At 31.9% G+C, this 24659-nt stretch overlaps 1 long non-coding RNA gene across 1 annotated transcript in view; it reads left to right on the forward strand.

Annotated features, from left to right (window-relative positions):
• Positions 1 to 22964, forward strand: part of LOC123533001 (uncharacterized) — a 46747-nt gene extending 23783 nt beyond the window's left edge. The window contains exon 3 of the long non-coding RNA XR_008366231.1: positions 21819 to 22964. This is a non-coding gene — a long non-coding RNA (uncharacterized LOC123533001). The remainder of the gene's footprint in view (positions 1 to 21818) is intronic.
• The last annotated feature ends 1695 nt before the right edge of the window (positions 22965 to 24659 follow it).

Consider the following 24659-nt stretch of genomic DNA (forward strand, 5'->3'; position numbering starts at 1 on the left):
TCTGAGACTCTGGATGCCCATTACAAACCTATATTATAATTATGCTCCAGTATACCCGAGTACACCTTACTAAAATGATTATATTTTTAATTTGAACCTGCTGATTTTTATAATTTGTATAGCATTGTGTTCCCAGTAAATTGCTCTATAACGTGCCGAAAACCGCATCTAAAAATAACCAGCGGTTACGGATCTACATACGGAGTAACATTACATATTGAACGCCCCTCGTATGTTGTAGATGTAATTAGCACAAACAGAAGGTATGTGGTATATCTAATTAAAGCTAATAAATAATGGGAAGCGGTGGTCTATTGATTAAAGTGTCTCCCGCTGCTCAACCTTAGGTCGTGGGTTCGACCCCCACAGGGCCCTAGACCATGACTTCTTGACCATGACACCGGTACTGGTTTTTCCAGGAAGCGGACTCGAGAGCGGTTCAAATAAGCTTCAAACTTTCATCATAATCGAGCTAAAATAAATTATTGTAAACCGAAACATGTAAAAGCATTAGATAAAGTAATAAGAGGTTAAGAAATGTTTCATTTATGAACCTGCACGAAATATTGAAGTAAAAAAATATATATGTTTTTAAAAAGCCAGAAAGGAAATAACGAGAGGTATTCAAAAAAAATGTGCTTAAGCACATGATAGAGGCAATAATTTGGACAGAAACTATGCAATTAGGAGAAACAGATGGACTAGTTTGATGGCACGCGCTGGATGCGTTGCGGGTGTAATATATATATATTTTCAAAACAGACTGATAAAACAAAAGAGGTATTATAAAATAATAGTTATTTTAATGCACGTGCTCAAAAATGGACTTCAGACTATTTATGTGGTTAAGAAAAAAAAATAAAATTATGATAGGTGATACAAGAGAATAGTCACTATAAGGCCCGTGCTCGATGTATTTAATTGATACTATATATTTAAGTAAAACATATCAAATGTTGAGAGGATTTAGCAACTTTACGATCTTTTAATGCAATTGATCAAGATATTGGAAGTATGTTATATAAATTTGTATTCAAGGCAAACTAATAAAATGGTTTCTTTGATGCACGTGCTCGAGGTATTGAAGTCTAACTATATATTTATAAATTAAAACTCTCAGATGAAATAATCAGAAGACTTTTCAACTGACGGTTCCTTAAATACACGTGCCCGAGGTATTGGTGGTATGCTATATAATTTTATATTGAAGATAAACTTTTAATGAAATAAGAGACATTTTAATTGAATGGTTACTTTAATGCACACGCGCGAGATACTGAAGGTGTGATATATATGTAATTGAGACGGATAAAGTAGTATGAGGCATAATAAAAAACTGGTTCCTTCGAAGCACGTACTCGAGGTATTGAACGAATACTATATACGTATATTTGTTTATTACAGTCTCATCCATTTACATACATTACATAAAACAATACATAAAACCTTACATAAAATTGACTAACAAGACATGCAAATGGCCGTTCTAACATAGAACTACAAGAGACATATCACATAATTTTTTAACTTATCACATTTGTCATTTCATCACTTAACCAAAAGCACATACTCCATCACAACTGGGAGCATTCCACTGTGGAGCAAGGGAGACAATCATAAACCTTTAGATCATGATCGTCATCCCTGCTCCAGAGGAAAGCACCACACTACCAAGAGACTCTATTTAGTTGTGATTTAAGCCTGTGCTTAAGATCAAGCATCAATGAACTTTCACCGTGCTATTTACATTTATACAATTAAAACTTAAAATATCTTTGCTAATCATAGTCTAAAATCTGCCATAAGAGTAGAAGATATTAAGATACTGAAAATTGTATCAGGGTACTAATGCACTTCAAAATAAGAAATGGAGCTAAAATAATGAATCTACATATGATCAGATCATCTGTAGTTGGATTAGCAAAAATATTTTACATGTATACACATAGATAATTGTACCCTTACAACGCGACAGAAAGCCATCACAACAGCCGTAATCACAATCTCCCATCAGTCAACGAGGGGATACAATCAGTTTATGTTACAGCCACACATCGACCAACACAAGACGATGCATAAAACCACGTAAAGCCCCCGCCCCACTACAATTATCAGTGATACTGTGTATAAGAATTCTTCATTTTCAAAACAATAATAATGTTGCAACTATTAAATATCTATACAATCAACTATTATTTTACTATCTTGATGATTATTTCTGAGTCTTAAAATGTTATAACAGGTTTTTGCTAAAATCCTTATCATATCTGGGTGGGTAAATATAAACTGTAACTTATCCGTATCACATAAAGTATGAAAACTAGCACTGACAGAGTTAGCTTTTTCAAATAGCAATTGCTTATCTAGCACATACATGTATGTAATGAAAGCAAAAGGACAAGTTATTGAGAGTTGTCTTGAAAGGAACGTTACTTTAATGCACGTGCCCGAGGAACTGACGTAATACTAATAAGAAAAAATAATATAAGGCATAATAAAAGCATGTTAAAAGCACGTGCCCGAGGTATTGAACGTATGCTATATATGTACTGAAAACAAAAGAACACAATAGTTTGAGGTATTTTAAAAGGATCCTAAATTTAATTAGATGACGAGAGACATTTTAAAAGAATGGATACATTAACGCACGTTCTCGAGGTATTGAAGTTTACTATATACGTATATATGTATAATTAAGACAAACATATCAAATAAAGAGGGGTACAAAATGAGGCACAAAATGAAGGGCAGTGTGAAACTTAATATCTTGAGACTTGTATGTGAATGTGGATTACATAAACATCATGTGAAAAAATCATAGAATTCCGAAAAGGACTTTACTAAGTAACCGGAAAAAGTAGTGACTTTTTATTTGAAATTCAAGTTTCTCGGACTGTTTAAATAAATATTGGACATCATGACAGGTTTAAACTGTACCATTAGAACTTTGTGCCAGATCAGTGTATGAGGGACAGAGTTATCAGCCAAAATGTACAGGGTATGTTACTAATTAAAGACATACAAATGTTTGAACGATAAATATCGTCCGTAGGATTTATGACAGAGGATTCAACATAAAACCAGTATTAGCACTAGGAAATATTTTGACAGATAACTGGTCCATTTCTGTCAACAGGTTTTATGAACAAAAGAAACTGCTGCAAACTTTTTTGAGGCATATGTGAAGAGATTTTATGGCGAGAGGATAACAATTGTGATTTTTCTACTTTTTAGATTCTTCCTTTCGGATTAAGTGTTCCAGGGCACATTTGGATATATAACGTTATGTTGGAATATGTTTTGTTTGTTGTATAAAAATTTGATGGAATATTGTGTTAGACCCAACATTCCTGTGAATTCTAATGTGTTGGAATATATTTTTCACTCTTTTTGTTTACGTGTTTAACAATTGGATGAAATATTGTCCCAGTAAATTCTACTTTGGGTTAATTAATGTTTATTCACAGAATCGGGTATAATGTATTCTCATTATTCTGAAAATTTCCTTTTAGATACCATTTGATAACATTTAAGGAATACAAAATACTGTGTCAAATAAATGTAGGAATTCTGAAAATTGTAAATTGTTAAATTTAAATGCTTATATATTGTTTATTTAAATAGACAAAAATGGCACCAGGACTAGGTTTGTTAGTGAACTCAACAAACTTTAGAGAGTGATTGTGTTTAAGATTTATAACCTAAACAAATACATACAGTCACCTCAAACATTAACGGCAGAACTTTTAATGTGGTACGTAATACTGACGTTGATTGAAATACGTCCCACATGGTTTATGTACTAGCTTGAAACGCACCCAACTGTGGTATTCAGTATGTTGGTTCTTTAAAAATTCGTTTCCGCGAGCATTCTTACAAAATGCGTAGTCGGAACAAGTTTATTACATTTGTAAACCAACAGTTTCGTAAATCTGAGCATACATTTGATCAGGTAACAATTCAGCCAGTAGAGCAAATCGTATATGATACTAATTCCACGTCTAGTTGTAAAATTAAAGCCAGACATGTGGCAGAATTCAAATGGATTAAAAATTTACAACCTCCGTTGGGCTTCATTGATAATATTTATCAAGAAGGTAATATCTCTAAAAAGCCTGATATCGACATCTTTTCTATTTTAAATATAAGGAAACGTAAATCTAGGTCTCATAGAATTAGACGCAATGGTAATATAAAGCGCACATCTAAAGTCAATATATCTGTTGCAGACCTTGAGTTAATTCTTTCAAACTCTGGTAGACTTTCAATGCATTTCTCGTCTCAAATCTTTTTCTGTTAAATCCCCTTATAATACGGGAAGGGACAGTATGTTTTAAAACATATCGTTTTTCCCCCTATCATATCTTTTAAAAGTTACACAAAAACACGTTCTCAGTCCACATATTGACACTCAATTGACCTTGAGAGACATTTTTTTAAAAAATCTGTTTCATGAAAAAAAGGTATTGACTTCATCGATATACCCGTATATTTCGTGATAGACGTGTCATTGATGCTGTGCTTAAATATTTCAGAAACTCCGAAGCTCCATTTATCTGTTATACATATAAAACAGCTGAAAGAAATGTTATATTCAATTACAATAAAATGTTTCCGACTAGATGTTCAACAAAATCCCGCTTCTTACTGCGAATGAAAAAACTCAAAATTTTGCTATTCAGATGCGGTCATGTTATCACTGGAAATTTTTGATATTATTAAAGACAAGCGTATTCGTAATTTATTCTTTAAAGGACCTAAACATAGAATTCCTTCAAGTATTGATTTTGATGTTTGTTGTGGTCAGAACGCGGAATCAATCCAAACTTTTTGCGTTAAATGGTGTCGTCGTGAGACTGCTGATCCTAATGCATTCACGTCTTGGAATCGAACTATTTTAACATTGTAGAATTAAATTTTATCAAACAGACGAACACCTACTTCAATCAAAACCCAAGTTTAGTTTAAGACATTTGAAAAAGGAAATCCAAGAATTTCATTCTAAGTATGTCTTAGTTCCAGCAAACAAGGCGGCCAACAATATTATCATCATTTGACACCTACATTATATCAATGTTTTACAAAACGAACTGAATAGCACTAAAGCTTATACCCAGAGTCCTTCTGCTGAAAATAATTTGATCAGTGATCACATCACTGAAGTTTCTAATTTGAAAGTTCGTATAGACGATCAACAAATTAAACAGTTAAACTTCCAACCATGTACTGGATTCCTAAATTACATAAACAACCATATAAAGCTCGCTTCATCGCTAATTCAAGCTTTTGTACCACTACAGATATTTCAAAACTATTAACATCATGTCTAACTGCTGTGAAAGCCCACGTGAGAAGATACTGCGATAAAGTATATGAAAACTCTGGTAAACGTTTATTTTGGTCGATAAAAGATTCTGGCGAAATACTGCGTAAGTTTAGAACTAATTACAAGGTATCTACAGTCAAGTTTTCTTCTTTGTATACCACTTTACAACATAATTTAATAAATGACAACTAACTGCCCTAATTCAAAAGACTTTTGCCAGAGAGAATGCTACATTTCTAGCTTGCAAATTTGACAAAGCTTTTTGTTTTACTAGCAATATTATTAAACATATAATGTAGACCTGTGACGAAGTTTATAAAGTCCTTTCATTTTTATTGAATAACATTTACATCAGGTTTGGGAATGCAGTTTTCAGACAAGTTATTGGTATTCCCATGGGAACAAATTTGCACCCCTTTTCGCAGATTTGTTTTTGAAATGTTATGAAAGAGACTTTATGTTGACCCTTTCTCCAGATACGCAGGCAGATATTATAACTGCTTTTAATAATATATCTCGCTATCTGGATGATATTCTTAATATGGATAATCCGTTTATTGTTCAATTTATGGGTACTATGTATCCTAGGGAGCTTCTAAAACGAACAATTCGGATACTGATGCTTCATTTTTAGATTTACATCTCTCTATTATGACGACATTATACAAACAAAAATTTATGACAAGAGTGACGATTTTAATTTCAGTATTGAAAATTTTTCACCATTTGGATGGGGTTTTACCTAGGCTGAATCTTAGGGGGGTAATTTTTCTCAATCATTGGGTTTGCTAGAGCGTGTAGTCATGTCAAGGATTTCAATGAACGCTATCAATATATTACAAATAAACTTCTTCAGCAAGGCTACCGTTATAACAAATTGCGTAAATATTTTGCTAAATTTTACTATCGTAATTCTGATTTTGTTTTAAAATTCATTAGTAATCTAAAGACACTTCTGCGAGAAGGTATTTCTAAACCCGTTTTTATGCGGAGGTGGTTTACAAACTTCATAAGATCTTGGTTCATGGTAATTTTCCAACTGTATTTGGTAAAATTATAAAACGTTTTATAAAAAGAGGTTACGACCTAACTGTTTTGAGACAAACCGCAAGTGTTCAACCCGTTTACAGTTGGACACTACGCTTCCCTCTTTGATTGACCCTGACGGACGAGGGGGTGGGAGGGGGGGGGGACTCTATGATAAGCAGTTCTTAAATCCTACCAGGATTGAACTGTTTTGATATCTGTCCTTCGGCCTGTTTCGTCGGGCCCTTAAGGGTGTTTCTCTTGTTGCTCTGTAATCTGAAAAGACATTGAGTACATACGTTTTTGGTTCTTAAAGTTTATATATATATACACGAGCATTTTTGTGTTTTACATGCTATGCCTTTTTGTTTCAATTACATGTGTTAGAGATTCACCTGGCGGGAATTACTTTTATTTACACTGTCCCGTATTTTTGGAACATGGCTGGGGTAAGAGTGAGGTTGGGTGCGCACCATAAACCGGTTTAAGCTCCCCAGTGGTGTTTTTGCCACTGACCGTTCCAAGGCTGTGCCCCACTGTGTTCCTTTGTTTGTTCGTTTTGTCATGTGGGTGAGTGTGTGTGTATTTGTGAGTGATGTGCGCGTCAGTGTGCTGTTGGTTTCGTTTTGCGGAGACTGCGTTTTGGGTACGTTGCATGCCCTTTTTGATATTTGTCTTTTTTTTTTTAAAGTGTGCAGAATTTCTAGGACTGAGTAAGTGGTTTTGTATTCCATAGTGGATTATAGTTTTGTAATGGACGGTACGTGTATTCTTTTATAGTGTATTTCTTGAATCATTGCAAACATGTCTATTTATTGTTTACATTGATATAATAGTAATGAACGTTTAATGTAATGTTATTGCATGCTGTAAATATTATTATTTACCAGATTTTTATAGTGCTCCTTTCATCTGTAAAATAAATGTTCAAAAGAGCTGTACAAACTACATTTCACAGAATGATATGAACACACGATACAACACAAAAAATATATCAACAATAAAAGGTATTTAGCCTGAATCAGGTTTTACTCTACATTTTAATTGTACTACATAAATATTTTTTACTAGATTAAATATATATATATTCTCTCTGGATTTGATCTCATACCATGTTAAATGCAGATTTAATTATTTCATTTCATCTTCTTTTGTCTAGAGAGTATTTGTTTACTTTATTTGTGGAATTCTTTTACTATATTAGATTGTTTCTTAATGGGGACCATTAAGCCAAGGAGAGGGAAGTATTTTAATTTGATAAAACTTTAAAATAAAAATGTCTCAGTTTCTTTTCCTTAGAGTATTTCATTGCAAAGAATCTCTGCTACCTTCTGCAGACTGCTGGGGTTAGCTAGGGTCACTGTGTATTTCATCATGTAGCTCAATAAATCTCAAGGCTTTAGGCAACCTAGCCTGACAGGGCTAAAGCTATACAATAATTTATGAGATAGCATTCCTTATTTTGGAGATAGCTTTCAATATTTTGTAGCTTGTATAAAAGGGGTTATTTTCATATTTTCTTGGCAGATTAGAGAATATCAAAGTTAAGAAGTTGCAATTATGTGAGAGAAATAGAAACGATTGCTGTACATATTCGTTATAAAATGATTGTAGTTCAGATTAAAATGTATTCGGAGTTGAACTGTTTGTTATGTATATTTACAATATTTTTACAATATTTTAGTACAAAGAATGATACATTAATGCGAGACATTTTTAAACCCTTTGTTGTACGTGCTCTGTGAGGTACTTAAGACACACAAAATTCATAATTAGAGTAAAACAGATATAATAATGTGAAGCTTTTGATAAATAAAATATTATGTTAATGTACGTGTTCTACCAGATGTTAAAGATTCACAATATATAACTATTGAGTACAAAGAGACGAGGGCGTATAATAAAGGCATTTTAAAAGATCAATTGTATTTTAATGTTCGTGCCCTACGATATATTGAAGATGCAGACAAATAAAAAGAAGAAAAACAAAAACAAATAGGATAGTATGAGACCTTTTAAGAAAGAAAGAAAGAATAGTGATTTTAATGCAACTGCAAAACGTGTTACTCAAATTATACATTATAATATATAATAAGGACAAACATTTTAAAAAGCTGACAAATGGTTGCTTTAACGCCCGTGCTTGTGCTCTACGATTAATTCAAGATGCTCAATATGTATATTTAGGACATACATAAACACGAGATATTTAAAAAAAAGTAATAACGATATACCGCTAAATTAACGTAAGACATTTCACAAGATAATTGATACAATGTACTTTAATTCAAGTACCTTGTTAGGTAGTGAGGACGCACAATTTATATGATAAGAATATACAAAGAAAATAATGTGATTTTGGAAGAATGGTTATTCTAATGCAGGTGCTTGGCGAGATACTGGAGATGTACAATATAAAAAATAAGGAGAAACAGATTGTAATGATAGTTTCAAAAAGAATGGATACTTGATAGCCTTGCTCTAAGAGGTAGTGAAAATACTCAATATACCGGTATCTTATATTTTGGACAAACAGGAAGCATTATGAGACTTAAACTTGTAACTTCACTTAACGCGCTTTACATGTTATTTCAGAATAAACATAAAATATTATGTAGAAAACAATATTACTTTAATGCAAGTCCTTTATAAGTGTTTTTGATATGTGATATACGAGGTAATCAGGAATGCAAAATAGAGATGGTTAGCTCAAAAAGAAGAATGTTGTGCACTATATATATATAAGTGAGATATTAAAGAAAAAACATCAGCGAAATGCCTTTCAAACACACTGGATCCCGGAAGGATACAAGAACATAAAGATAAAATTATAGAGTATGAGAAAATATATGTTCAAACAGTGTCAAAAGTTTAATTATAAACCCGAGCGCTTTCGGCTTTTTAAAAAAGCCTTTTTCAAGGGTAGCATAAATCAAAACAATACAATAACGGCGTAAATACCGCCTGTATAGTTCGATATATAAATGCTTTCTAAATTTTAGCATTTATGTCTCTCTCTCTCTCTCTCTCTCTCTCTCTCTCTCTCTCTCTCTATATATATATATATAAACCCTCAGTAACCTGGTTTGTTGGAAAATTCTTTTGTATATGATCTATGATCGTTCCAAGATCCCTACAAAAGAATGTTCCAAGATCCCAGGTAAATATAATGGTACCTTACGGAATGAAGAGAATTGCGTTCCAACATACCAGGTATAGTAAAGATATATGTAGAATGAACAGATATATAAATGTTAGGCGTTTTCAAAAACAACGTTTACTTTGATGCACGTGATATACGATGTTGTTGAAAATGCAAAATATAGATATATAGCTCAGTAGTTATTTCAAAAGAATGGCTACTTAAATACACGTGCACGAGGTATTGAAGGTATACTATATATGTAATAAAGACAAACGGAAAAATAATGAAAGGTATTTGAAAAGAGATATAAATTTAATTGGACGTGCTCGAGGTATTGAAGTTATGCTATGCATGTAATTAAGACAAATAAGAATAAGTATTTCAAACGAATGGTTTACCTTAATGCACAGGCTCGATACATTGTAGGTATGCTGTATATGTAATTAAGATAAACATATATAAATTATAATAATGAGAGGTATTTTAAAACTATTGTGACTTTAATGCACGTCCTCCAGGTATTGGAGTTATGCTATATATGTTATTCGGACAAATAGATAAAATAATACTAAGTATTTAAAAGAATGGTTACTTTGTTAAACACCCGCCCGCTTAGCTCAGTAGGTAGAGCGTCGGTCTACGGATCGCGGGGTTGTGAGTTCGATCCTCGGGCTGGGCGTATGTTCTCCGTGACTATTTGATAAACGACATTGTGTCTGAAATCATTAGTCCTCCACCGCTAATTCAGGTGGGGAAGTTGGCAGTTACTTGCGGAGACCAGGTTTGTACTGGTACAGAATCCAGGAACACTGGTTAGGTTATCTGCCCGCCGTTACATGACTGAAATACTGTTGAAAAACGGCGTTAAACCCAAAACCAACAAACAAACCAACAAAACTTTGTTCAACCTGCACGAGGCATTGGACGTATACTTTATTTAAGAGAAATAGATAATATGATGAGAAGATTTAAAAAGGTAACAGTTCCTTAAATGGTGGTAATCGAGGTATTGAAGGTATGCTATATAGGTAATTAAAATAAAAATGGAGGAATGGTGACATTTATGCAGGTATTGAATTCATGCTATTGATGTGATTTAGATACACACATAAACAGGGGAGACATTTGAAAAAATACATCTTAAAGTACCCTTTAATGCTCGTGCTCCAGCTATTGAGGGATTGCTTAATTTGCAATTCTGACAAACTTTTAAAGAACGGTTAGTTTAATGGACGTGCTCGTGGTCCTGAATTCATACAATTGATGTAATTAAATTAAACAGAAAAAATGATGATAGGTATTTCAAACGAATGGTAACTTTAATGCACGTGCTCGGGGTATTGAAGTTAACCTATATATGTAACTAAAATAAACAGAAAGAAATAATGACAACATTTAGAAAACAGTTTCTTTAATAAACGTGCTTAAAATACTTAAGATAAGCTGAAGATGTAATTAACAGATAAAATAATGATAGGTATTTCAAAACAGTGTAGATGTAAATAACACAAACAGATAAAATTATGATAGGTATGTTAAACCAGTTTTTACTTTAATGCACGTGGTATGCTATATATGTAATTCAAGCCAATAGATAAAGTGATAAATGGTATTTTTTACACCTTGTATGAAATAAGAAAACAGATTCAATAATGAGAACTTATAAAGAAAAACAGTTCCTGTAATGCACCTGGTCGTGATATTGACAGTTTTCAAAATATGTAATAAACACAGACTGATAGAACCATTTGGGATATTTTCAAAGATATATTAATGCACTGGCTCAAGGTATTGAAGTATTGCTGTATATGTAACTAACACAAACAGATATAATAATAAGAGTTATTTTAAAAAGAATTGTTTCTTTAAAGCACATGCTCGAGATATTGAAGTTATACTATATATGCAATGAAGACAAAGAGTTTTTTATGAATCTCCATGTGGTATACTATGTTCGTAATTAAGACAATTAGGGAAATAATGAATGTTAAAGGAAATCTTGTTACATTAATGCACGTGCACAAGGTATTGAACTAATCTGTATATTTTATCAAATGAACATATAAAAAAAGTAAAAGCATTTTAAAATATGTTTCCTTCAGTGCACATGTTCCTGGTATTGACGATATACAAAAGATGCAATAAAGACAAACACATAAAATGATGAAAGGTATTTTTTAAGAATGGTTCCTTTAATACAAGTGCTGGAGGAAATGAAAGGTATGCCATATATGCAATTAAAACAAAAAGATTAAATAACAAGAGGCATTTAAAAAATATGGTAACTTCAATACACGTGCCTGAGATGTTGAATTCATACTATTGATGTGATTAAAACAAACAAATAATTATGACAGGTAATTCAAAGGAATTGTCACTTTGACTGAGATATTGAATTAGTATTATATATGTAATTAAGAAAAAAAAAAGACAAAATAATTTTAACTGATGAAGTTATGTCATATATGTAATTCACACGAACAGATGAAATAATGTTAGGTAGGTTCAAATAATTGTTACATTATTACACTGGCTCGAGGTATTGAATGTATGCGAGATATTATATTTATTCATTTCACATGATAAAGACAAACAGATAAGACAACGAGGCCATTTTAAAAGAATGGCTACATTAACGCACGTGCTCGAGGTATTGAAGCTGTAGTTTATATGTTATAAAGACAGATATAAAACAATTCCTCTATTATTATATCTGTCGTTATAAACTATATAATAATAGAAGAATTGTAAACGACGATGACCCTATATCGCTCACCTGTTACCTTGGCCTTGGTTCATCAGAATAAACATTCTGACCCAGTTTCATAAAGATAGGGTCATAAATATGGCCTATAGAGTGATAACAGGCTCTTTCTTTGAACTGTGCGGATGACCTAGTTTTTAAACCCACATGACAAAGTTTTAAACTTGTCCTAGGAATCATCAAGTTAAATTATGACCAAGATTCATTTGATAGGGTCATAAGTATGGCCTCCAGTATGTCAACATTTTTTCCTTTTATTGGATCAGGTGACCTAGTTTTTGACCTCATATATCCAAGATTTGACCTTAGAAAAGAAATTATCAAGTTAAACATTCTGACCCAGCTTCAAGAAGACCTCTATGACTGAAAGTGCCAAAAAAGAACTTTCTGGGGCCGCAACTCTAAAACCCATGTTGGAATCTAACCGGTTTTCGAGTTAAGTTGTGTGTGAGTGTGATTAAAATCAACTGTACAATGTCACTTCTATCATGTTCACAATGTAAAAATTAACAAACTTTGGCTTTTTCATGGGTCAAATAGGGGCCGTACCTCCGGAACCTATGATTGTATCTGACAGAATCATTATGTAATCCAAGATTCATTATGGAATCCAAAATCTACTGTTGTTTAAGATATTTTGCAAGTTTTTTTTCAAATAAAACCATAAATGAAGTCAAAAGCCAAACTAGCAAATAAATTTTGGTCTTTTTAGGGTCCATAACTCTGGAACCCATAATGAGATATGGTCAGTTTTCGACCGGAACCAAGATAATATGCCACCACAAGTTGTTTGAACGTTTGATTAAAATATATTGCAAAATGTGGTCTCTATCGTGTTCACATGCAAAAAAAGCATATTTCGACCCTTTAAGGGGCAACTGGAATCCATGATGGGATCTGGGGCCGTATTCATAAAGCATCTTAAGTATAAGTATAAGAAATTAATTATTTACTTAAGTATTACTTAGGTTAGAAATTTATTTTGCTTAAGTATATTTGTTATTCATAAAACAACTTAATAAGTAATTCTTGTTTTTTATTGTGGACGAAAACATTAAAAAAACAACATTAATTTCAGACAGATACAACATGCACAATTATGTTTAAAGTGCTTTTATCTGAAAACAACACTTTAATCGTACTCACCACGCTATTTTATTTTATGACTTAAGTCATTTCTTACGTATCTGTTTTATCTGTTTTATGACTAGAACTTAAGTTTTTACTTAGACTTAAGTTGAAATCACCACAAACTTAAGTAAAATCTTAAACTTAAGTCAAAACTTATACTCAAGATACTTTGTGAATACGGCCCCTGGTCATGTTTCGACAGGAATCAAGATATTATGCCAGTACAAGTTGTGTGCAAGTTTAATAAAAATCAGTTGCAAAATGTGGTCTCTGTCGGACGGACGCCTATGGACGGTGACGGATGACGGTCGAAGGGCGATCAAAAAAGCCCACAATGTCACTACGTCACAGGTGAGCTAAAAACAGATCCTTTAAAACCCGTGCTCGAGGTATTGAATGTATACTATATATTCATAATTAAGACAAAGAGATAAAATAATTATATATATATATATATATATATATATATATATATATATATATATATATATATATGAAAAGAATGGTTACTTTAATGCACGTGCTCGAGGTATTGAAGGTATACTATATATGTCATTAAGACAATCAGTAAAATCAATATCAAAAGGTATTTTAAAAGAATTGTTACATTAAGGTTTAGAAGTATATCTTCAAAACACAGAAGTAATTTGAAACATCTATAACAGAATCTTCCTTCTTTATATGATTTGCTGTTTCACTAAAATGTAAGTTTAATTCTTAATGCACGTGCGAGTGGTATTTAATGTATAATATCCGTGTAAATTATACACAGATAAAAAAATCGGAACTATTTTAAAAGAATGGTTACATGAATGCACGTCTTAGAAAGTAATGTTATCTATCTAAATACGAGAAACAGATGAAATTGTGTGAGGTATTTCTATGAAACAGGTCCGTTAAATCACGTGCGCAAGGTGTTGAAGGTATGCTGTATATGTTATCAAGACAAACAGATAAAATAATGGGAGGTATTTCAAATAGTGGTCACGTTAATGGACGTGTTTGAGGTATTGAGGTTATAATATAAATGTTATTATGACAAACAGATAAACTAATGAGCGGATTTTAAATGGTTACATTGATGCACGGGCTCGAGCTGTTAAATTTATACTCTTGAAGTGATTAAGACAAACATATACAATAATGATACGTAATTGAAAAGAATGGATACTTTAATGCACGTGCTCGGGGCATTGCTGTTATGATATATGTGTGATAAAAGAATGATAAACATTTTAATAGCCTTGCTACATTAAATCGCTTCTCGAAGTATTGAAGGTATGAATATATAAGTAGTTAAGACAAGCTGAAAAGATAATGAGGTGTATATTTAAGAAATGCACGAGCCTGAAATTTGAAAATATACTTTATATGTAATTAATACAAACATATAAAACAAAGATGTGTATCTAAAAGTACCACATGTAGTTACTTTAATGCACGTGCGCGATATATTGAAAGTATACTACATATGCAACTTAGACAAAAAGTTAAAAAATGATTGACATTTTAAAAGAAAAGTTACATAAGGCACGTGCTTGAGGTATTGAATGTATAGTGTACATGTATATGTAATCAGGACAAACACATAATATAATGAGTAGCATTTAAATACATGACTGCTTAAATGCACGTACTCGGGGTATTGAAGGGACACTTTATACATAATTACGACAAATAGATGAAATGGAGGTACTTTAAAAAGAAATCTTTAATGCAAGTGCTCGAGGTTTTGAAGTTCTACAATATATTTTATATAGAAAAACATACAATAATGGGATGTATTTTAGAAGAATACTTTAATGCTAGTGTTCGATTTATTGAAGCTATGCTTTTTTATTTTATAAAAGACAAACAGGGAATGTAATGAAATCCATTTTAAATGAATAGCTACAATAATGCACATGCTCGAGATACTGAAGGTGTAAGTATATGTGTAGCTATGACAAAGAAATAAATAAGAAGTGGTAATTCAAGAGACTAGATAAACTTGAATGCACGTGCTCAAGGTCTTGAAGTTATAGTATATATGTAATTAAGACAAACAGATAAAATAGAAAGAGGCATTTTAAAGAATGATCCCTTTAATGCTCATAAGCGGGGTATTGAAGCTGTACTATGTATATATTATATATATCAAAAGAAGAAAAAGTAGTATTCAAACGAACGGTTACTTTAATACTCGTGCTTGAGGTATTCTAGGCATACTTTATATATAATTATTAAAAACAGAAACGAAAATTAGATGCATTTTAAAAGGTATTGTTAAATGAATGCACGTGCTTGAAATATTGAAGGTCTGTTTTAAATTTAATTTAGATAAGCTGATTAAATGGATATTGGCATTTTATAGGAATTGTTCAATTAATGCACATGCTGGAGGTATTGAAATAATTTCATTTATGTAATTAAGACAAACAGATATAATAAAACGGTGAAGTTTAAAAAAAATGGTTCCTTCAATGCACGGGCTCGAAGTATTGTGTAGGTATACCAAATATGTAATTAAAGCAAACTAATTAAATGATTTGAGGAATTTTAAAGGGATGGTTCCTTTTATGCTCGTGCTTGAGGTATGGAAGGTATGCTGTATAATGTAAAGACAAACGTAAAAAATGATGAAAGGTACATTAAAAGATTGTTTATTTGTATGCACCTGCTCGGGGTATTGAATTTATACCGTAAGTGTGATTTAGACAAACAGAGAAGATAATGAGAGGCATTTAAATTGACTTTGGCATCCGTGGCCGAGTGGTTAAGGTCGCTGACTTCAAATCACTTGCCCCTCACCGATGTGGGTTCTAGCTTCACTCGGGGCATTGAATTATTTAAGTGAGGAAGCCATCCAGCTGGCTTACGGAAGGTCGGTGGTTTAACCCAGGTGCCCGCTCGTGATGAAATAATGCACGGAGGGGCACCTGTGATCTTCCTCCGCCATCAAAGCTAAAAAGTTGGCATATGACCTATAATTGTGTCGGTGGGACGTTAAATCCAACAAAAAATAAATTTAATTGAATGGTTTTAAAATGAAACACTTGTTTCAGATATTGAAAAAATAACATAATATATATTGAAGTTATACTTTTATAACCAATATTGTTCTGTAAAATTACAATTATCAACCGTTCGCGCTTCTAAAAGTAATTTGAGACCACTGGGCTATCAAACGACAGCAATTCTACTTCTCGTGAAACCATGGAATTTGTAAAAGCCTTAAAGTGTCGTTGTGCAGTGGACTACTTAGAATCAGGAAATATCTTTGCTGCGGTGTCAACCGATTGCGCTTCCAGCAGTGTTTTGAAACAGCTTGGCTATCAAATGACAACAATTCTATTTCTCGTTAACAGCGTTAACAGAAAGGAAATAGCATACAATCTGACAACAATGAGGGCCCACTAATCGGCAGCGCAGCTCACCAAACACCTTTGGCGTTGGGCATTTTGAAAAACGATTTACATGAAAGAATTGCCAAACTTCAGCAGCAAGATCCCGATATATCTACTGTTTTTAAATGGCTTAAGTCTGATAGCAAGAGATCATCAAGGGACATTTTTGCGGGTTATTCACCTGCTTTGAGAAATATGTGACCAAGAGATTTAAGAAGGGAGATCATTTTTTCGATTCATGACTCGAATTCTGGTGCTCTCCCGTGATGGCACGTGTTATTCATGGTTGAGACAAAAAAAACTTGTGAGGTACAAAATGAAAGACAGTGTGAAACGTATTATCAAGACTTGTATGTCAATGGGAATTACATAAACATCCTGTGAAAAAAAGAAACAACAACAACATAAGTGTCTGGAAAGGACTTTACTTAGTTATCAGAAAAGGAAGTGACATTTTACTTGAAATTCTCGTATGAGTTTTAATCGTGTCTCAGAATGCTAAATCAGGGATTGTACATCATGGCAGGTTTAAACTGTACCACTGGAACTTTGTGCCAGATTGGTGTATTAGGGACAGAGTTATCGGGCACATTTTACAGGGTCTGTTACAAATAAATAGACAAATATTTGGACGATAAGTTTGCGCCCCGTAGGAGTTTAGAGCAGAAGAATCAAATATAACCAGTACTAGGACTGGGAAACATTTTACAGGTACTGGTCCATTTCTGTCAACAAAATTTGGGAACAAAAACTCCTGCAAACATTTTATAGGCATTTTTGAAAGGATGTAAATTTTCGATTTTCAAGAAATTACCTAAAAAGTCTACTTTTTAAATTTTTAAATTCTTACTTGTGAATTAAGTGTTCTGGGCATACTTGGATATAAATCATTCTGCTGGAATACATCTTGTAAAAATATTGAATGAAATATTGCGTAACACCCAATTTTCCTGTGAATTTTAGTGTGCTCGAAATTATTATTCCTTGATTTAGTTTATGTGTTAAAAATACATGGGAAATTGTGTGCGCCGAATATTTCCAGTGAATTCCACTTTGGATTATTTAATTTGTGTTCACAAAATTGAACTTAAGCTTCTAATTATTCTGAAATTTTCTTTTCAGATATTATTTGATAACATTTTAGAAATACACAATACTGTGCCAAATAAATCTAGTCATTCTGATAATTGTGAATTGTTAAATTTAAATGCTTATATCATTAAAATAGAAAAAATAGCACCAGGAAATAGAGTGGTGTATAAAAAGATATAAAATTAATGCACGTGCTCGAGGTATTGAGGTCAAACTATATATTTTTATAATTAAGACAAAAAGATGAAATAGTGAGGAGATTGATCAACTTGCGGATCATTTAAGGCACGTGCTCGAGTAAATTATTTTGTATTGAAGACAAACTAATAAAGTAATTAGAGGCATTTGAAAGAACAGGTTACTTTAATGCACATGCTTGAGGTATTGAAGGTGTGATATATATTTAATTAAGACAGATACAGTAATAGGCGGCACTTTAAAAGAATGGTTCCTTTCATTCCTTTGCTACACGTGCTCGAGTTATTAAACGTACACTATATATGTGAGAAAGAAAAGAACAATATATTGAGAGGTATTATAAAAGGATCGTTACTTTAATGCACGTGCTCGAGGAACTGAAGTTATAAGATATATTTGATTAAGAAATAAATATGAACTTAAGAGTGGTTTATGAAATGAATGTACCCTTTAATGCACGAACTCGAGGTATTTAAGTCATACTGTACATTTATATAATTAAGATGAACTGATGAAATAATGGGAAGATTTATCATCTGACGGTTGCTTTAATGACCGTGCTCGAGGTTTAGGACGTATGCTTTATAATTTTTTACTGAAAACACACTAATAAAAATAATAATGACAAAAAGAACAAAATATTAAAAAGTATTATAAAAGGAGCTTTTGTTTAATGCACGTGCTCGTGGAACTAAAGTTAAGACCAATAATAAAATTAAAATTGATATATTAAAAGAATTATAATTTTAATGGTGCTAGGGGTATGAAAGTCATACTATAAATATATTAAGAATTACAAGGAACCTGTAACGGGAACAAAATATCATTAAATTATAAAATTACTTCATTGATTTCGGGATCATTGATTTCAACTCATTTAAATTTGAAGATGGAATACTGCTTAAGCCGGTGCTAGGGGTCGTGGGCAGTGTTGCATTTTCCATTACTGCTCATGAACAGACTCAATCAAACCGAGTCTGCAATTTTCACTGTTTGCCTTGTTCTCGGTGCTTCCGAGGGATCTACTTTCCAGATTTTATTTACTTCACAACAGCGGGTGTTAAGTGCTGTGTGGCGGCCGTAAAAAGTCGCCCCGACTTCATCTCAGTGTTGTTATATTTTCTGGTCCTTCGGGATCATTGATTTCAACTCATTTAAATTTGAAGATGGAATACTGCTTAAGCCGGTGCTAGGGGGCGTGGGCAGTGTTGCATTTTCCATTACTGCTCATGAACAGACTCAATCAAACCGAGTCTGCAATTTTCACTGTTTGCCTTGTTCTCGGTGCTTCCGAGGGATCTACTTTCCAGATTTTATTCACACGCTCGCTTAGATGTTAGGTAAACAAATTATGCTTAATATGTAATAAAAGCCAAAAAAGAGATAGTAATACGAGTTATTTTCAAAACAATCGTTTTTATTAACCTGTGCGAGGTATTGATGACATTCTATATATGTTGTTAAAATGACCACAAATAATAATGAGAGGCATTTTAATAGAATGATTACATTAATGCACGTACGCGAGGTATTAAATGTATATATGAATAAATGGAAGTATCAAAAGAATGGTGCCTTATATGAACGTGCTCGATACATTGAAGATTAAAGGTATATTTTGCAATGAGGAGAGATATAGTGTGTGGTACTTTAAAGAATGATTCCTTTAATGCACGCGCTGGATACGTTGCATGTGCAGGATTTATGTTTTAAGAACATAGTGATATAACAAGGTGAGGTATCTTAAGTATAGTTCTTTTAATGCAAGTGCTCGGGTATTGGATACATACTGTTGAAGTGATAAAGAAAAACAGATAAATTAATGACAGATAATACAAGAGAATGGTCACTATAATGCACGTACTCGATGTATTGAATTCATACTAGATATATAATAAGGAAAAACAGATAAAATAACCAGAGCCTTAAAATGTTCCTTAAATGCACGTGCTCGTGATATTGAATTTTTCAAACAAACGGACGAAGTAATGAGAGATATTTAAAAGAAATCTTTATTTTGATGGTCGTACTCATGGAATTACATGTATACTATATATGTAAAGAAGACAAACAGATGAAATAGTGTAAGGTATCTTAAAATACTGTTTCCTTTAATGCACGTGCTGGAGGAATTGCAGGTGTTATATATATGTTTTCAAGACAATCGGTTACAAAAAAAGAGAAGTATTTTAAAAGAGTTGTCCATTTCATGCGGTTTCAAATAATGATCAAATGCCCGTAATTGACTTTGATGCACGTGCTCGAGGTATTTTCAAAAGATCGAACACATGCATTAAAGTAGCCATTTTTAAATTACCTATCAACCTATTATTTTTTTCTGTTTTTCATCATTTCATATTTTATTATACATTCAAAGTATCAAACACGTTCACTAACGTTACTATTCTTTCAAAGTACCTCTCATTAATTTATTTGATTTTCTTAATTATATCAATTATATTAGTGTAAGGGTTTAGGATTAGGGTTGGGTTTTTATACTTTATACATAATTAAGATAAAAGAACAGATAAAATAATGAGAACTTAAAAAACAGTTCCTGTAATGCACGTGCTCCTCATATTGAACGTTTTTTATATATGTAATTAGCACAAACTGTTATGCACGTGCTTATCTATATGTGATCTAAAGAAATGAATAAGATATTAAGAGGTGTTTTCAAAGAATGGTTACTTTATTGAACCTGCACGAGGTGTTGAAAGTATGCTGCAATTATAGTTATTCAGACAATCAGAAATCATAATAAGATGTATTTTAAAAAAATTATTGCACGTGCGCGAAGTAAGATATTGTATATATGTTATCTATGTAAATAATACAAACGGATGAAATAATATGAGTTATTTTAAATGGGTTACTTTACGTGCTCGATGTAAGGAAGTTATACTATGTGATTATGGTAAACATAAAATAAAGAGAGGTATTTGAGAAGACTGGTTACTATACTGTATAAGATGGAGGTATAGAATTATATATATACTATATATGTGATAAAGACAGATATACAGAATAAATAGAGTCATTTTTGAAAGAATAGTCTCTGAAATGCACCTCCTTCACTACCAAAGACCAAAATATTTTGAGTTATAAGTAAATTAATTTTATTTATTTCATTGAGGGCCTTAATATGAGTACACGCTCTAGATTAGCTTATTAGTTAATGCAAATAACATGTTGCACGGGGTCGTTTTTCTTCGTTATTCTAAATGAAGAGTCTTTCATTTGGAGAAAATAAAATGGATGTTTTTCTTGATTTCTCAAATAGACACAAATATGAAATATCAATATGCAAAATATGTATCATTTTAATGTTCTATATTTTTGTTTTTAAGTAAAAAAGAAATAAACGAAACAAATCTACTATCAAATTTTGCTTTGAGCGATGTTTAACATGTATATCAAACAGGCAGACAATATTATCTGAGAAATATATATTATTGCAATCGATATTATTAGTTTATCAATCTACTTCATATCTTTCTTCTGGTAACATGGGCGGTTAAAGTTACACAATTACAACAGAATTTAGGGATATAATGAAGTAATTCAGTAGTGTCATTATATTTTAGCGTACGATTCGAATTCTGTGCAAAATACAAATTGCTTTATTTGTATAAAAATAAGGATAAACAAATATACATGGAATTGATTTAAAAGCGTTTTGATTCAAAATATGTGTTTGGATATATAAACAATAACAATCAAATATATTATTTCAATTTCTGTCAACAGGATTTGGGAACAAAGGCATCTCCTGCAAGCGGTTAAGATGAATTGTTTGGAGAGATTTTATTGTGAGAGGATGTTAACATGTGTTTTTTAAGAAGTTTAATTGGAAGTCTACTTTTTAAATTCTTTCTTGTAGATTAAGTGTTCTAGTGCTATTTGGATATATATCATTCTATCGAAATATATTTTGTGTGTTGTATAAAAATTGGATGAAATATTGTGTTATACCCAATATTTCTGTTAATTCTAATGTGTTGGAATATGTTTTTTATTCTTTTGTTTACGTGTTTAGAAATGGATGGAATATTGTGTTACACCCAATATTCCTGTGAATTCTAATGTGTTGGAATATATTTTTCATTGCATTTGTTTACGTCTTTAGAAATGGATGGAATATTGTGTTACACCCAATATTTCTGTTAATACTAATGTGTTGGAATATATTTCTTATTGTTTTTGTTTACGTGTTTAGAAATGGATGGAATATTGTGTTATACCAAATATTTCTGTGAATTCTAATGTGTTGGAATATATTTTTCATTGCATTTGTTAACGTGTTTAAAAATTGGATAAATATATCATTTGAAATCGTTTAAGAAGTATTTGGATATATCAGCTCTAATAAACAAATATATATTATGTGGAAACAAATGCTGATATATAGAGTTTTAGGTGAGTAATGATAATTAAATTATTCTTTAAGTTGGACTATATATATCATTTCATCGTTCTTCTTTGAGAGACATTATAAGAAATTCTGAAACTGAATAATTTGATTATGCAAATCAATGTATTAATTTTAATGTCGCACTTGACGACAAGCAGCTGAAGCTCCATACTCTTTATTGGATCCTTAAACTTCACAAAACTCCATATAAATCTTGATTTGTTGCAAATCCAACCTTACGCTCTACATAAAATCATTTCTCTACTTTTGACTTCTTGTCTTACTGCAATAAAAGGCCATGTAATGACAATGACAATGACAAATTTTATTTGCTGTAAGGCCACCGGCCCATGCAAAACATATACAACAAATATTTTCAAATTGCATAGCATGTGCATTGTAGATCATGCTGACAAACATATAATATATAATATTCAGCTACAATATTATGTCAATTTAATATAATGATAATAAATGGCTTCTTCCTACTTATGTAATTCTTTGCAACTCTTGTAATCCATTTTTTCTTTTCTTAAAAGCGTAGAACAAATATACTGCTACTGACTTAATTGTTTCTCCATTTTTGACAGACATTAGAACGTTAAATTTATTTATAGTTGGCGGTGATATATATTTTTTTGGTATATGTAGCTTACGTAGTTCGGAATAAAATTCACATTTTAACAGAAAATGATACTCATCTTCTACCGAGTTGGAATTGCACATTTTACATATTCTGTTTTGTCTTGTTACATTAATATATCGACCTCTTTCAATTTCTAAGTCATGCGAACTTACTCTAAAATTAACGAAGGTATATCTAAATTTTTTAACATCTAGTACATCCAGATACATTTCATAGTTAAATTCGTTCTTAAATAACACATAGTTTGAAAGTTTAACATTTGAATGTATTGCTACGTTCCATTCCTGTAAAAATATGTCTTTCAATCTATTTTCAAACATTTTTAAAAATGAGAATTCAGACTGAACAAATTGATCAGTCCATACATACACAAAACCATGACTTTGTAAACAATGCCTAATGGAAGATACCCAATTATTATGACCATTTATGTCATCATTTAGCATCATGTTATAACATTTTTTTACCAATCTGCTATTCGGCATTTTTATAATCTTCAGCCAATATTTTATACATCTTTTATACGTGGTTATTAACATAGGGTATCTTGCACAGTCACCCAGCGTAGCAAAATTTGAGGCACTTTGTTTAGCACACATGAAACGTTTACAAGCATTATACCGTGCCCGTTCAAGTTCATCGAACCTACATATTCCCCAAATCTCTGAACCATATAATAGTTGTGGACAAATTTTACTATCAAAAAGTTTAAAAAATACAGTTTTAGATACCTGACAAAACTCATATAGTGATTTCAAAAGAGATATAAAAACTCGTTTGCCCTTGATACATAGTTCATGAACCATTGCGTTCATAGAGAATTGCCTTGTAAAAGTTAAACCGACATAACAAAATTTATTCACAACTTCAATAGTTGTAATATTGTACGTCCACCTTTCATTTCTTGCTAATACACCTCCGTTTTTAAAAACTACAATTTTTGTAAGTGTCACAAAAATCACGCAATATATCTAATTGTCTTTGTAGACCAAATATAGTATCAGACAGTAATGCAATGTCATCAGCAGTCATTAATAAGAAAAGTTGAATGGTTTCTGGATGTAACTGAATACCATTAACATTATTGTCAGTCAAAGTACGTTCTAGTTCATCTATAAAGAAAGAAAATAGTATAGGATTGGCTAAACAACCTTGTTTTAAGCCTACAGAACTGGATATAAATTCACTTCTAGTATTATTACACCTAACACAGGACTTCACAGTGTTATACATACTTTTCAGTGCTCTAAACAGATTACCCTTAACACCATTCTCTTTCAGTAAAGTCCATAATAGATCTCTGTTAACAGTGTCAAAACATTTCTCAAAATCTATGAATGCAACATAAAGTTTACGTCGTTTATTTCTTAAAGTTCTATCAATAACTGTTTTTAAAATAAATGCATTATCAACAGTTGAATACCCGGCCTTAAAGCCTGATTGATTTTCGGAAATTTTGTGATACATTTGGGCGAAAAAATTTAATCTTGAAACAAGTATTCCACAGTATATTTTACTTAACACATTTTGC

The sequence above is a fragment of the Mercenaria mercenaria genome, chromosome 11, assembly GCF_021730395.1.
Source record: "Mercenaria mercenaria strain notata chromosome 11, MADL_Memer_1, whole genome shotgun sequence".
NCBI classification, from domain to species: domain Eukaryota; kingdom Metazoa; phylum Mollusca; class Bivalvia; order Venerida; family Veneridae; genus Mercenaria; species Mercenaria mercenaria.